This window comes from Eptatretus burgeri, chromosome 7 (assembly GCF_056783735.1).
Source record: "Eptatretus burgeri isolate ZD-2024b chromosome 7, Ebu_testis_v1, whole genome shotgun sequence".
In the NCBI taxonomy this organism is placed as follows: domain Eukaryota; kingdom Metazoa; phylum Chordata; class Myxini; order Myxiniformes; family Myxinidae; genus Eptatretus; species Eptatretus burgeri.
In genome coordinates, this window is record NC_140967.1 from 75,895,645 (window position 1) to 75,912,439 (window position 16,795).

Genomic DNA, 16,795 nt, shown 5'->3' on the forward strand with positions numbered 1-16,795 from the left:
CTTCTACTCTCTTCTTCTCCTCCTCTGGACTCTCCTGACTCACGAACACGGTCCTTTTATCCCCCCGTAGCTTCGCCTTTGACCCCCTCCCTTTGACCTTTCACCTCGCTCCCCATTGGCCCGAGAAAAAGTGGGCGTGAAGGCTTTTTGATCCATAAATTTGCATATATCGATCGCCCTGGAGGCGGGGCCAAATCGCCCCTCGGTCACCGATTGGACGGCAAAAAGTGGGCGTGTGTCGTTTTTGATCCGTTTTTGAAGCACAAAATCCGTGATTTTGTACACGCTGTTCGACGCGCGCCCTGCACGAGTCCAACACCGGTACCCACAGCGGGGCAAGAACGGTGGCGATGCTACGGTTGCGAGGTGTGACGTGAAGGTCGTGGCGGTTGTGGTGAAGCGGCGTTGTGGTTGGTGGTTGATGTTGTGACTGGTGGTGGTAACAATGGCGGTTGGTCCAAATTAAAGATAGTAAAAGAAAAACGGCTATCCTGAAGAGTCGCAGCACGCATAAATGACATGTATTCCCACTAGACAACGGGTTCGGGCCTAACTACACATGTACTTACCGAGATACCTCACCTAAGGGACCTGAATGGTGGTTTGCGAATTTGGTAACCACAACAATATGTATGTATGTATGTATATATATATATATATATATATATATATATATATATATATATATATATATATATATATATATATATATATATATATATTTTTTTTTTGCCCTTCATCAGAGCAAAAGAAAGAGACTGTTTTTCTCAAATATCTATCACCTTAAGAAAATAGACTGTTTCTGTTTTGTTCCGACAAAGTGTAAGGCCCGAAACATGAACTTCACTTTTATTCAAAGCGGATCAATTACCATAAGGTATTTTATTCCCCCTGCCAACTACAGTGGACTGAGGTTATGTGTTTGCTCCTGTTTGACCATCCGTTTGAAAGCAGGATATCTCAAAACGTTATGGACGGATTCGGACAAAACTTGGTGGACATTGAAGAGCCACATATATGACCTTCCCTTCTCCCCTTCGGGTGATCCTTCGATCGCATGATTGCGGAGGTCGGTTATAATCCGCTGTCCACAGGCCTTGAACCGGTCCACGTCTACGGCAGTTTTCACTTTGCTGTACGGAAATCTGCAAGATCTCATCTCTTTGGGTGTACTGAAAAATTTCTCCAACTCTTTTATTTGTGCCGAGGCACGTCCCTTTCTCGTACGTACGTTTCCAAGTATTCTCAGCTTGTTTTTGAAGCTTTGTGAGTCATTTTAGGTTATGATCCTCAACCCGTACACATGACGGATTTTATATCGACCCGAACACACCGACTTCGTGGGGTTTCTGCGCATGTGCACCGAGCATTATTGAGCAGATTACGTCACTTTGAAAGTCATCTATTTACAAACTATCCTGCATCGACCTGCATCGGACTTGAGGTCAATGTGAGGGGTGGGGGTGAGAGGGGCAGGATGATAAGGGAGGATGATAGGAGAAAGTTAGGGAGTGTGAGAATCGTGGAGAGAGAGAAAAATATGTTTAAGGGGTGGGGGTAGGGGGGGACAACAGGAGTCTTGAACACTGAACAATCCCTCATTCTTCATTTGCTTCCAGGTTGTCACCCTCATTTTACTATCTTATGGATGTTTGTACTTTCTTTTTTTAAACTCTGGTATATGTAGTTTAAAGCATTTTGATATGAATTGGTACATGCAACAAAGGGATAAAACTGTAGAAATGTACATCAAATACTATTCTCTTTTTGTGGGATCACTTCCTGTGTTTATACTGGGAATGATAGCTGCCTTTTCAATTTTCTTGGAAAACATAGACCTAAGATATATATATATATATATATATATATATATATATATATATATATATATATATATATATATATATTTTTGTGCGTGTATACACCGTCGAGGCTCATATGAGAGCAAACGCTCATCTATTGATGAAGAGAGCAACTCCTCCACCAGGACGAGGCTCAGGTCTGTCATACTGGAGTAGGGAGTAACCAGGGAGAGATACTTGGGAGTCAGAGATGTCTTGACGGAGGAAAGTTTCTGTGAAGCAGATTATGTCTGGTTTGTCAGTGGCAACCTGTGTGGAAAGATCTGTCAGGTTTCAGTGAAGGCCCTGGATGTTTGAGGTCCACACTGTTAATGAAGAGGGAGTGGAGGAGGTTTTGAGGGAAGGGGGAGGTAGGACGATGGAGGTGGGGGTGTGGTAAGGAAGAGTTGTTCATTGTTGGGGGATTGCAGAAAAGCTCGGGGAGAGAGCAGGATGAGCAGGAGAAAAGGCTCGGTGTTGGTGGGTTGAGGTACAGTGGGGAGTAAGAGAGGGGGCAGAGGGCAGTTGAAGATTGGAGGTGTAGTGATGAGATGGTGGGGCAAGGAGGCAGCTTTGGGGATGTGAGGGGGGGGGGAACTTTGGGAGGGGGGAGGGAGAAGGGTGAGGAGGGAGTTTTTGAGAAAGGTGAGGGGGAAGAGTATGAATGTTGCTTTGAGAGGGAGGAGAGATGATGAGAGTGGGCACGGCCAAGGTGCCAAGATGCAGGGGGATGATTGGAGAGTTGGGGAGAGGGGAAGGTCCGAAGGATGAGACTTGGTCGAGGTATGGTGAAGAAGGGAGCGGGCAGGGGGAGGTACAATATTTGAGGTGTTGGAAAGAGGGGAAGGGGGGGGTGCTCAAAGGAAGGAGCATGTTTGTGGTGATGAGTGTACTGATTGAGTGTGATATATCTGTTCGGTTAGAATGGAGCCCACAGATGTTAGAACACCACACACTTTGGGACAACAGAGGAGAAGCTGATACTGAAGCAGAAGACGGTGAAGAGGTGCCAAAAGTGGAGGTAGGATGTGGGGCAAGATTGGAGAGATATAACAGGTGAGGGGTTAGGAGCAGGTACCTGCTCTAACATGCCTGGTGTTGGTACCAACATGCCTGGTGTTGGCGCAGTGGTTACCAACATGCGGTAAGTGGTTACCAAGGTACCAGCATGCCTGGTGTTGGCGCAGTGGTTAGGGCAGCGGCTTGGGATCCAAAAGGTCCTGAGTTCAAGCCCCGTTGGGCCACTGAATTCATACACCAGGGGGTTGACTCAGCCTGTCATCCTTCCGAGGTCGGCGAAATGAGTACCAGTATACTGGGCCGGTGTATACCCCGGTTAAAATAGGTGTACCATATCCCTGTGTCGTAAGAGGCGACTCGGGTTGCGTCAGGAAGGGCATCCGGCGTAAAACATGTGCCAAATCACTATGCGGATCATACCGATGATCCGCTGTGGTGACCCCTAACGGGAGCAGCCGAAAGAAGAAGAAGAAGAGGGTTAGGAGCAGGTAGATTTAAGGTGTGGTGTATTGGTACTGAAGTTGGAAACAAAGGACGATTGGTGGAACACGAACATACATTGAAGACTGGGAGTTAAAATTTATTTAAGTCAGCGATGTGATTGAAGACATTACGTGAGGGATGTAATAAAGGAAAATTCAGAGAATGGAGAAAATACACATTGTAACAGTTGGACGTTTTAGACATGGGATGAAGGAAATGTAAGAAGAGGAAGAAGAAGAAGGAAGAAGGAAGAAGAAGAAGAAATATGACACAATACCAAGAACCACACGTGTGAAAGAGGAAGTTGTAACATTTTAAGACCTTTTTATATTTTTTTTGACAAAGACTACGTAAGATTAGGAAAAGGAAAGGTTGAAGAAAAATCGTGTCGGTGTACGGTGAATGTGGGTTGGCAAAAGTAGTAGATGGTTGATCGGCAAAACAAGGAGGAAGAAGAGTCGGTGCAGGGAGTCACGTGGTTACACGGAGTATGATGTGAGGTAAAAGTATTTTTTTTTTTTTTAATTTTGTATTTTGTATTTTGTATTTTGTATTTTGTATTTTGTATTTTGTATTTTGTATTTTTTGTATTTTGTATTTTGTATTTTGTATTTTGTATTTTGTATTTTGAGACATGAAAACAGAGTGTATAGTTGAGAGGGATAGAAGGAGGTTGGAGGGAAAAGTGGAGAAAATAATCACTGATGGTAATAAGTAGAAAATACAATAAAGATGATCGTGCACATCGACGGGAAGAAGGGTAGGCCTCAAGGAAACCCGATATGAAAATACGTCGAAAACTCAACAATTAGCACAAGTTTTAACACAAAACCGAACTAGAAACACACAGTAAACACAGAGATAACAAAATGACAGTGAAAACGACCAGAAACCTGAAGAAGAACTCTTGTCGAGTCGAACATTTTATTGACGATGATAATGGAATTTTATCTGCAACCAAAAGGGAAAATAGACAATATTAGTCTGATTACTTTCACACGATATGGTATGTACAGGAAAATGCCATGAACTAACAATGAAGATCTCATATCGACATTTGCATATTGAACATTACTAACTGGCGATATGCAATTGCACTAATGATGATAATAATAATACGAAACAACGATAATGTCCAACTATAATGAATAAAATAATAACGGACAAATGCACCAGACACTAGGACATAGGGCAATGACAATCGCTCTTCAAAACCGAGGTGTACGGACATTCTGATGAGGAAATCATAATTCAGCCTCCACCTTCACCTATAGGATAGCGAGAAGCTCATTGCTGTTTTATGGTGTGTTTCTACAATTAGTGCCCCCCCCCATATTTTAAGGGTACCAGAGTTTTTTAGACCCCTCGAAGTACGAAACCCCCATTTAGAAAAGAACAGAAACATCTTTCTGCAGCACACACTCATTTTGAGATCCGTATCAATTTCCAAGCTGTATCTCGGATCCAGTTTCGGAATGAAATTTTGCATCAATAATGTGAATAGAAAGTATGCGGGGTTGACTTTTTATTTGACCTTGACCTAATTTAGGGTCATGACCTAATTATAGACATTTAAACTTTTTTTTTTGCCACAACTTGACTGAGGTTTGTCCGATCTGAACGAAATTACCCTCTTAGCCTTGAGTCCCCTCGATCAAGGCACATTTCAGCTTCATTTACGTCGTACCACTCTGGGTTAAAGGTCAAGGTCTTGCACCCCGAAAAGTACGAATCCACCATTTAGGTTTTTCTTTTCTTTTTTTCTGCCAATGTGCAGGGTGGAGCAACTTGGATGGTTCTCGGTATGTTGGAACCGATCAGTGGGATTTGGAAGAAACGGTTGGAGGCAAAATTGGTGATGGAAACGCTTTCCATGAAATTGTGGAGCCCTATCGTTCGGTGCCTTGTGCGAGTGATTCAGAGGGACAAGGCAGAGGTGGGAGTGAAGATGAAAACAATGGTCGCATGTTCACCACATGGTGTTAATTCAATGGGTTGAAAGGGGCTTGAACTCAAGACCCAAGGATCTTAACCGAGCCACCTTAACCGTGAGGTTAAGCCACCACCACCAGGCTTTTGTATTCATTGATAAATCAGTTACTGTATATTACTTGAGCAGAAACATGAGTCATCACACGACGGCACACCACGGACAAAATGGGCGACACATTCTTTGTCCCACCGTTGCAGGATCACCGTGTCTTGTATATTATGGGATCGTCCCGTTTCATACTTTCCCGGGACGTTATTTGTGGTCATGCCGTGCTTGAGTTGTGTAGCTGTACGTGTCATGCTGTGTTTTTGGTGCTGTAGTGCTGTCATGCTGTGCTCGAGTTGTGGTGCTGTACATGTCATGCCGTGTTTTTGGTGCTGTGGTGCTGTCATGCTGTGCTTGTGTTGTGGTGCTGTACGTGTCATGCTGTGCTTGTGTTGTGGTGCTGTACGTGTCATGCTGTGCTTGTGTTGTGGTGTTGTACATGTCATGCTGTAGTCGTGTTGTGGTGCTGTGTCACACTGTGTCTGTGGTGCTGTGTCATGCCATGTCATGCTGTATTCGTATTGCGGTGCTCCGTATTCATGGTCATGCTGTGTCATGCCATGTTCGTGCTGTGGTGCTGTGCTCGTGCTGTCGTGTTGTGTCGATGTCCTGGCCCAGTGGAGGGGGAGTGGAGCTGGGGGAGGGGGAATGGGGTGTGGGGTGGTTGTGGGTATTGTGGGGGTGATGGTTGCGAGGGGATGGTGGAGGAGGGATGGGGGAGGGGTGTGGGATGGTGGTGAGTATTGTGGGGGTGATGGTTGATAAGGGATTGTGAAGGGGTGTGTGGGAATGTGGTGGGTATTGTGGGACTGATGGTAGATTGGGGGGGGAGATATGATGCTGGTGGTTATCGTCAGGGGTTCATTGTGGGGGAGGGGTGATGATTGTGGCGCGGGGGGGGGCGGGGTGGTTGGTGGAGAGTAGTGTAGAATGGTGGTGGGCATTGTGGGGGTGATGATTGGAGGGAAGAGGGGGCGGGATGGTGGAGACCCTGAAGGTTTTATCGTCCCAGGTCAAATGCTTTCAGAGGAGTAGGTGATACATACTTTCTCTCCACTATAAATCGATGGAGGTTCATTTTGTATTGTAGAAATTTGTGTTGATAATAGATAATTATTTTCAGGTGCTCTTGTGGTAACTGCCGGACAATAGCAACAGGTGTTTGATTCACCACTCAAATCGCCCGTGTACACGTGTGGGTAGCTAGGTAGAGATTACATTCCAGTTTTGAGCGACGGCTGTTTCTTCAATGGGGTGAAAGGGGCTTGAACTCAAGACCCAAGGATGTTAACCGAGCCACCTTAACCGTTAGGTTAAGCCACCACCACCAGGCTTTTGTATTCATTGATAAATCAGTTACTGTATATTACTCGAGCAGAAACATGAGTCATCACACGACGGCACACCACGGACAAAATGGGACAAAAAAAAATCGGTTTAATCGTGGTGATAGCATCCCCTCTCAATTGTGGTTGAATAACCACATGATCTCGCCATCTCTGTTGTTTCATAACAGTGCTCTGCAAAATGTTCCGAGCACAAAAGTGAACATTTTCCAGGCCTGATCCACACTGGGGTATTTCTGACAAACCTTATTCGATTTCCGGCAAACTTAGGGCGTTTCGGCCATTGGTGCAGCCTGAAATCCTCTGGGTTTGTACTACTATGCAAGCCACCAAGGATGCATTGACTCGTCACATTTGTGGAAAATCGAAAATTATTCACCGTTTGAATTAAATCGTACGGTGATGTAACCTGTACACAGTACGGATATGACTGTCGACTTCCTGATGCGACAGTCACAGTTAATCTTAAGAAGAAGATTTTGCCTCTTAATCACAAAATGACATACCTTATAATTTAGAAATTGATAAAAGGCACATCATATCTATTTTGTCGGTTCTCAAAGGACAGGTTAGCGTCGAAGTGGTCTGAGCGTTGGGGTTCCTCTTCAAGGTCATGACCCAATTGCAGACATTTTAACATTTTCACCGTAACTCACAACTTTGGTTTGTCCAATCCGAATGAAATTACCCTCTCTAGATAGCCTAGAGCAAGTCGCGTTTTCATTAATTTACATCAAATCGCTCAGACTTAAAGGTCAAGGTCAAATGGTGGTCTGAAAAAAACCCAAAAAACAATAATGCGGGTTTTGTCATCGCTCAATTTTGCCAATGCGGAATCTCAAAGTTCGCTTGGCCTTCCAAGATGTTCTTGCATCATAATAGCGTACCTATTCTGAAGTTGTGCACTTGATATTTGACTGGTATCCTTGACCTACTTTTTCTGATTGTGACCTGATTAACAAAAAGCACTTTTGATCATAACTTGAATAATTTTCCTCTGATTTTCATGATGTTGAGTTTTATGGATAGATTGAAGATGGTCAGACATTTTCTTAATTTACACCCTATCCCTAGATGTTGAAAGTCAATGTCATTTGGCGGTCCAAACCAAATATGTCATCATTAGATCGTGGGCCAAGGGTAAGTCTGGGCATTCGTCAAAGGTAAACCGGCGGAGGCTTATCCTTGGTGATCACTTTGTCATTGCAGATATCTAATTACTATTATGATATTACAAGTACAAGTTTTCAAGATGACTTTTTCCAGATATGGACAACTTCTGCCAGTTCCTCTTTTGTCTGTCCTGTGGATTCTTCTTTCATCTATTCCACCATCATCACTAGGAATTGCTCAAAGTCCATGGTTCCACTTATTGAAATGAAAGTGTCACTCTGGCTCGATCACAGTGCTATTCACACAGGCTTTTGATTTATATATCTTTTTAAGCTGTCCAGGTACACTTGTTGGGCTTGCATGAATTTAGAGGGGGCTGAGCTGTGCACTCCAAGGAACTCTAATTCAGTTTTATTACTCTGCACACATATAAAGCCAGTTAAGCAATTGGTTCACTCTGTCTGTCTGACATTCGTCAGTCTATGACCGAGGAACAACTTAATTTCAATTGAATGTTGCATGTGCGCACTGGAGAACACGATTCAGAACATCAATTGGAACACGAACCTGCAGTTTAGCAATACCTCTGTTCTGAATTTGGCAAATTAAGGTCCAAATGCAGATCCGGACTATCAGTGAGATACAAAACGTAATCTGTTCTGCTTTGTGGAGCTATGTATTCTACTGAGTGCCATTCTAGTTTTTTTAAGTTTTTTTTTTTTTGTATTTTGTTTGGTGCAATGAAAACTTACACAGCCACCAGCTTGATCCCTGCCTCCTGCTTTTTTTTTCCTTGGACTTCTCAAATGTCCCCTCCTATGAAGGTCTGTCTTTTTTTTTCTTTTAGCACAGCCACAGCACACTGCCAAAAGACAGGACAGAACAGGTGCTTCTCCTTGGTTACTGATTTCTACTATATCGAAGCCCAGTTGCTGTTTTTAGCATATTTTATTTTGCCCACCTTTTCTCATCTCATTTTTGTTTTCATCCTTTTGCATGTCTTTTTGAAATGGAGTTGTTTTTATGCCATATTTTATCTGTCATCCTTTATTGAGTTTTCAGTATCGTAGAGCGTTGCAGAACAGTCTTGGCAGAGTACAACATGTCCTGTGATGATGTAAGTGCTGGATATTCTGGCACCCTTGCCTCTCCACCCCCCCCCACCCCCCAACCAATGCCAATGAAAAGGATTAATTGTTTTAACTTTGCACCTTAAAAAAAAACAAAAAAAAAATTGTTCCTAATCCAAGACTGGGAAGTTTATACTCAAGCCACGACCTCAACCTCAATGAGCAAACAATTTCTATCAAAAGAGAAGGAAGGAGGCTTTCAAGAACACGCTTTGATCAATTGTTTTTGAAATCGCTTCAGTTTACCTTTTTGTTACTTACGAAATCTTTAGATTTCGTAAGTATATTGATGACTTCCGTCCTCTGTTTGTGTGTGTGTGTGTGCGTGTGTGTGTGTGTGTGTGTGTGTGTGTGTGTGTGTGTGTGCTTGTTTGTAGGCACGATAACTCGAGAACGGAAGATGCTACCAATGTCAAATTACACCATGTGATTCAGGAGGGTGATGGCTAGCGCTGATTATATTTTGGTCAAAATCGGTCAAAGGTCAAGGTCACAGTGAGGTCAAACATAATTCCATAAATTCATGTGGAGAAATGGAGTATTTTTGCTTCGGTCGACGTTACGAGTTCGTTTTTACTTCGATTTTAATTTTGTCTTCGGTTTTTGTGATCGCTTCGGACGCTTAAAACTCTGTTGTCGAAATTCTGGTAAAATAGGATGTTTTGGAGACGTTTTAAGATTGTATAAAAAAATATTTCACTCGCCGCGTCACGGCTCGTCACGTGGTGCGGCGCGCTCAAGCAGAGGCGCCGTTGAGTCATGTAAAGGTTTTGCGTGTGTGCACTGATGGTGTTTTCGATAAAGATGGTGTTTAAAAGTCATTTTTTTATCCCAATAAAGGTTATCGTCGCATGCTTGACTCGCTAAGCCGTCGGATTATATAAAGATTGTTGGTGGATGGCCGAATATTACAGTTTTGTGACTTTAATAAAATAATATTAAATAATTGCGTGGAGAAATGGAGATTTTTGCTTCGGTCGACGTTGCGATTTTTGATGGTTTGGTACAGAATCATCGTACAAACTTCTGGTTTGCATCACTACCTTCTCGAGAGACAGCTTTTATTAAATAAGGCCAGAGGTCAAGTTGACGATTTCGTAAGTACCAGTCTATAACTGCTTGTTGATTTTATGTTTGTGGCTGCATGCATCTGCAACTGGTGTTCCTTGGATGCCTCACCTTTTGGGAGTCGCTTGGCGATTGGACTTGACACAGTACTGACCATCTTACCCAGATAGCGATATTCTGGTTTTGTAACCACTCTCTTCATCTATCTATAATTCCAGCAATCTCTGTGTGTCTGTCTGTGACCGCTGTTTCTCGACAACCACTGGTCCGATGTAATTGAAACTTCCCAGGTCTATTGTTGGGGACCTGAGTATCTGCCTTTTCAAGGTTTTATATTAATCGGACAAGTGGTTCCCAAGTTATGGCGATTTATTTACCAAACCAATGACAGGACACGGTGCTATGACGTCACAATTGACGTCACAATTCTTCTTCGTTTGATATGACGTCACAATTCTTCTTCTTCGTTTGATATGACGTCACAAGTGACGCTGGGGACCTGAGTATGTGCCTTTTCGAGGTTTGATATCATTCTTCTTCATCCGTTTCAGCTGTTTCCCAAGTGTTTCCCAAGTTATGGCCATTTATTTACCAAACCAATGACAGGACACGTTGCTGCGTAGGCGTGGCCGATGGGGAAAGGGCTCCTTATTACCGTGGCGTAGGAGTGGCAATGGTCAATGGCAGCGAATGTCATGGCAAGCAAAGACAGGGAGGTAAACTTGATTTTAATTAACTTGTAGTTGTAACTTCAATGCAAGCGATAATTTGTGGAATACATGTTACCATTCCCTACGGGCACGCACTACTTCCGGATAGTGATGACTTACTGTATTCTAATAATTTCTCGATTTCTTATGCACATTTATAGAGAAACACAATGCCCCAATCCAGTCGTCGTTTACGAGAGCGAAGTAACGGCCTGTGTGGTTGTTTGAAAGTATTTTTTTTTGCACGTGGCCACACACTAGTAACTGTAAATGAATCTTTCTTCTGTTGCTTCATATTTGCTCTCTGTGTTAAATATGATTTTGTATGAATTTGTGATAGGAATTTGTAATGGTTTTGAATGTTTTATGGAACACGTGTTACCCACATTCCCAAGTCGAAGTAATTGTGTGTGACTAAAGGATGTTCTTGGAAGAGTTGAGTTTTGATGTTTTATTGTGACTAGTTCCTGAATGTTGTCTGTTTTTTGTTAAATTGTGTTGCACATCATTTATGCATGGTTTTGCAGTGTGTTGAGCCATTTTTATCCCCTTGTGTTAACCACAAGGTTGTTTATTTGGGAGGGGGGGTGGGAGGGGGTGGGAGCTGGGGTCGGGGAAGGAATGGTGTTCCATCCTTGAAAGATGAATAACACCTTGGCCTGCATGATATTGCTGGCTGCCCCATGTTATGAAACACATTATTTTATTGGCCTTATAAATTATTTTTGGGCTGATAAGACCTAAAGGTACACACACTTGCCCCTGAGCCCTCTAACCTAAGTTTGGATCCTGACACAGCTATAAACTGTCATTCCTGTGTTTCACAGGCAGAGTGATTCATCAATGTGTGTGCCGTCACTCAGATGAACGTTAAACTGGGAATCCTGTCCACTGCCGTTAGTTGGTGGAGATTAAATATCCCACAGTGTCCTTAGCGATGAGTAGGAGAGCTATCAGCAGCCCCATGGAAAAATTCCAAATTCCTGTCCTGACGACTGTTGGGAAGGCTTTGGAAAACCAACCACGACTGTATAATCATTGCCAATAAACTGCATTGGCAGCACCAACTCTCTGGAACAGTATAGTACATCAGAATTGGAATCAGAATTGTTTTTTATTTTATTTTTCCATTCAAAGTAAATGTTTACCAATACCATTTTGAGAGGATCAATCTTGACATGAAACACCAAAATAAAGCATTTAATATATTTCAGTTCTGCACTGATTGCAGCATTTATTTTAAACTAGCAAATACAACCCTTCACTATGCTGACGTGAATATTAAAGGGGGGGTTAAGAAGGAGGGAGAGAGGAGTGAGGAGGAAGGGAGGGAAGGAGAGGGGAGCAAGGAGGGAGGGAGAGAGGAGCGAGGAGGGAGAGAGGAGCGGGGAGGGAGAGAGGAAGGAAGGAGAGAGAGAGGGAAGGAAGGGAGGAAAGGAGGGAGGGAGAGAGAGAGAGGTGGGAGAGAGAGAGAGAGGTGGGAGAGAGAGAGGAGGGAGGGAGGAATAGAGGAAGGAAGGACTAAGAGGAAAGAGGGAGGGAGAGGGGAGTGGGGCAGAGGAGGGAGAGGAAGGAAGAAGGGAGAGAGAGAGCAAGGAGGGAGAGAGAGAGGAGGGAGGGAGAGAGTGAGGAGGGAAGGAGAGAGAAAGCAAGGAGGGAGGGAGAGAGGGAGAGAGGAAAGAGGAAGGAAGGAAGGAGGGAGGGAGCATGAGAGGAAGGTGGGAGGGAGGAGAGAGTAAAGAGGGAGGGAGAGAGGAGGTAAGGAAGGAGGGAGGGAGAGAGGTAGGTAGCGTGAGGGAAGGGCATAGGAGGACAAGTGAAGGCAGCATGAGGAGAGGGTAGGGGAGAACAAGGAAAGGCAGTGTGAGGTGAGCGCAAGGTAAGGCAGTGTGAGGGGAGGATCCATCCAGACATAACCACCATCTGGATACGTCCAGCGATAACCACCATTCAGTTACATGTGGAGATGACCACCATCTTCTGATAACCACCTTACAGATATGTTCAGAAAGAGACACACAGACAGACATAGACGCATTTGAGGATGCTGCACTGTATTAGGAGGGGGTGGAGTGAGGATGGGAGAGAATGAGAGACAGAGAATGGGGGTATTGGAGATGGCAGAGAATATGTTATGATATATATATATATATATATATATATATATATATATATATATATATATATATATATATATATATATGGAGTCGGAGACGCGCGCGCGCGCGCACACACACACACACACAAACACACACACACACACACACACACACACACACACGTACATCATGTGACAGCTGATAAAAAATTTGGCTCTGTAATTAAGAAAACACGCTGATACGGTGAACAGCACCGAAATTGAGTGTTATAAAATGTATTTTATTTTGAAACTTACAAAGAGAAACCATATAACCGTTGTAAAGCACTGCACTGAGTCATGTATAATATCGAATTGCTTTAGAAACAGTCGCGAGGACAAAAGAAAACGTGATCGCTCTTACGCTGCTGCGGTTAAAAATTTAAGCATCCAAGATGTGGGATGAAACTTTGCCACCACAACACCTGCGTAACCAAGCATGTCGGCATACACACATACAACCGAAGAGATTCCCTCAATTACAGATCCAAATATAGCCATATATGTACTTCTACCTTGTAGCAACTACCGATTGTACATCCTGATCGGGCCAAGAACTGTACCGCCGTCCACTGTAGGGTGCTCGGAAAGCGGCTTAAGCACTCAATAAAGCACTCGAATTAAATGGTTGGCAAGTGATAGCTGTGTCCGAATGTCCAACTATGTACGAATTGGACAAATTATCACTTTTAATAACAGTCGGAATTGCTGCTAAGTTCAATTCTGGAGCTTAAATTTTGTATTTCAGCTCAGTGCAAGAGATTATCGAGGTATGTCATGTACAAAAATGAAATAAAGCTAAGAACACTGGCGTTTCCAGGTGTTTATAAGCATTGCAATGTACTCAATGATTAGTAGCTATGATGAACAGGCATTCGATAATATGAGTGAGGAGAGTGAAAAAAAGAAAAGTTTATTGTTAAGAAATCACTGCGGCCTGTTCCAAGTCAAGGCAAGGTTGAACAGGCCAAAAAACATGGCGGCTTCAGACCCCAGCGAGGTAACCCAGGACACACCTCAAGACCCCAGAGAGTGAGGTGGCCGAGGATCGCCTGAAAAGGATTTAATTAAATAAGGCCGTTAATCATCTTCAAAGGGGGTGTTTTAATAAACCCAAACACCCAATTTTCACTCATGCTTGGAGTTTTCACTCACTCACTCACCTTGGAGTTCCCTTTGTGTGCATGCAAAGTTTCAGGCTGCTAGGTTTCATGTTTTTGGAGTTATGAAGGAGACACACACACTGACACATATACTGACTGACTGACATTTATTAGTATAGATATGGCAAAGGTAAAGAATGCTAATCTCTTTGAAATATGGCAAAGAATGGTTATTTTACCTTTTTATAAAATTTCATTTGGTGTTTGTTGTCTGACTGCATGTGTAATGAGTGCAGCATGCTTGCATACTTCATGAAGCTGGCACCCTTTTCATTTTCTTAAGAAATTCTGCAAAGAACATTTAATGCAAGGTGACATTTTTGTCAGACCTCTCAACTGTGTCTGCGGACGTCCTCCTGCAGTTGGGTTACTTTTTTATTAGGAGGTTTGTGGCAGGATTTGCACTCCGGCCACCGTAAAACCCTTCATTCCGCAAAACACAAAAACGCAAAAAAATCTGAAAACCCACTCCGTGGGAGTACCTCCTGTGCAGCTTCCCTTCGCAGGGCAGCTCACCGGATGACGGGATTGTGGCAAAGCCTTCGGGACCCCCAATCTTTGATGATAGAAGGGAAATCACGGGGTAACATCCCTGGGTCAGATTGCGGGAGAGTGTGTCGGAGTGGTGCTGAGGTGTCGTCCACCAGACGGCGGTCTCCTTGGGTTAACCTGAGGTGGTCCCTTCGGGTGGGTGCCTGGAATGTCCTGTCCCTAAGAGAGGATGATCACCTGTCTCTGTTATCATCTGAGCTCAAGCGTTTGGACATCGGTATTGCAGCAGTCTCTGAGGTTCGGAGACCAGATTGCGGCGAGATCATGGTGGGTAGTTACACCTACTATTGGTCTGGTCGCTCTGATGGTTACCATACCAAAGGAGTTGCTGTAGCTGTGTCCAATAAACTGACCCCAATGATAATTGAGGTAACACCGGTCAACGAGCGTATTATGAGACGAAGGATTCGTCACTCCTTGGGTGTTGTTTCCCTGGTCTCTGTCTATGCTCTGACTAAGGCGAGTGATCTCACCCTGAAGGATGCATTCTACGCCACGCTCGAGTCTGTGGTTGATCAGTGCCCCAGACGAGATACAGTTATAGTCTTGGGGGATTTCAATGCATCGACTGGAACTGATGGGGATGGTTATGAGACAGGTGTTGTTCCCCATGGGTCAGGAACTAAGAACCAGAATAGCACTAAGTTCCTTGACTTTGCAAGAAGTCATAGACTTAGGCTGGCGGGTTCATGCTTTCAGTGCCCAGAAGCTCATCGATGGACTTGGTATTCCAACACTGGCGGTGTGGCAAAGGAGATTGACCATGTCCTCGTTGACAGTCACTGGAGGATGATCTAGAACTGCAGGGTCCACCGGAGTGCTCAGTTCCTCAATACTGACCACCGGCTTGTTGTAGCAATTCTAAAGCTGCACCTTAAATCCTGAAGAATGGTACCATCCCAGCCTCGGCTGGATGTTGGCAAGCTCAGGGATGAGAGAGTAGCTGAGGAGTTTGTGAACAGGCTGAATGGACACTTGGGGGGTCCTGAAGAGTTGTGGAGTACCTTCAAGACCATCCGTCCTTGATGTTGCCGGTGGATGTCTTGGAACTCACCGTAGAGCAGAAAAGAATTTTGTCTCTCAAGGGACACTGGATACCATTGACCAGAGTCGCAGGGCCAGGCTGAATGGCAGAGCTGAGCTGTTCAGGGAGCTGAGGCGTAAAACTGTGCGTGCACTAAGGGTGGACAAGGAGGCCGATGTGCGAGGAATCTTTGAGGGGGTAGAGCATCACCTGTGGACAGGTGATTCTCGTCCCGCTTACAGGGGAATTCGCGCATTGCGTTCATCCAAGCCCATCCCTCGGAGCACTGCATTTAGAGCAGAGAGTGGTAGGCTCTAGACAGAGTAGTCTGAAGTGAAGGCCCGCTGGGCCGGTTACTTTGAGCGGTTGTACCAAGCTGATCCCCCAGCTGTCGAGTTGGACATTAAGGGTGTTACAATCCCTGTTGCTGACCCTCCAATCAACTGTGGTCCACCTTCACTTGTGGAAACACGGGCTGCGGTGAACCGGTTGAAACGGGGTAAAGCTCCAGGGATCTGTGGCATCCATGCTGAACTTCTCAAGGCTGGTGGAAATGCTGCACTCGTGTCGTTGCATGCAGTTTTGTGCTCTCCTTGGAACACCGGCATCGTCCCAACTGATTGGAAGAGGGGCCTTGTTGTCCCTCTCTGGAAAGGGAAGGGTGATCGCCAAGACTGCAACAACAACCGAGGGGTGTCGCTGCTCTAAATGCCGGGCAAGGTCTTTGCTCGAATAATTCTTGATCGGGTTCGCCACCATCTGCTTGAGCACCAGTGTCCAGAGCAGTCAGGCTTTACACCAAAGTGGTCAACGATTGACCATATCCTTGCTCTTCGTGTCCTCACCGAACGCAGTCGAGAGTTTCGGCAGGGGCTGCTTGCAGCCTATGTTGATCTCTGTAAAGCGTTCGATTCAGTGAATCGGGATGCCCTCTGGAGGATTCTTGGTCTTCGTGGGGTGCCACCAAAACGGATCGATCTGATGTCTGAACTCTACTCTGGTACTGAGAGTGCTGTGAAATGTGGTGGTACTATCTCTAACTTATTTCCAGTTGTTACTGGAGTTCATCAGGGATGTGTACTTGCCCCCACACTTTTCAGCGCTTGTATGGACTGGATTTTAGGGAGGATGTCGGAGAGATCAAGCTGCGTTGCATCGTTTGGGAATGTC

General features: G+C 44.5%; 1 protein-coding gene and 1 long non-coding RNA gene across 2 annotated transcripts in view; one reads left to right on the forward strand and one right to left on the reverse strand.

The window, feature by feature from the left end:
* Positions 1-16,795, reverse strand: part of LOC147023568 (troponin C, skeletal muscle-like) — a 156,959-nt gene that overhangs the window by 62,770 nt on the left and 77,394 nt on the right. The gene's annotated exons all lie outside the window — the stretch shown is intronic.
* Positions 3,604-11,247, forward strand: LOC147023569 (uncharacterized). The gene is made up of 3 exons (XR_015060287.1): positions 3,604-3,844; positions 7,803-7,868; positions 7,995-11,247. It is a non-coding gene; the product is annotated as an uncharacterized LOC147023569 (long non-coding RNA).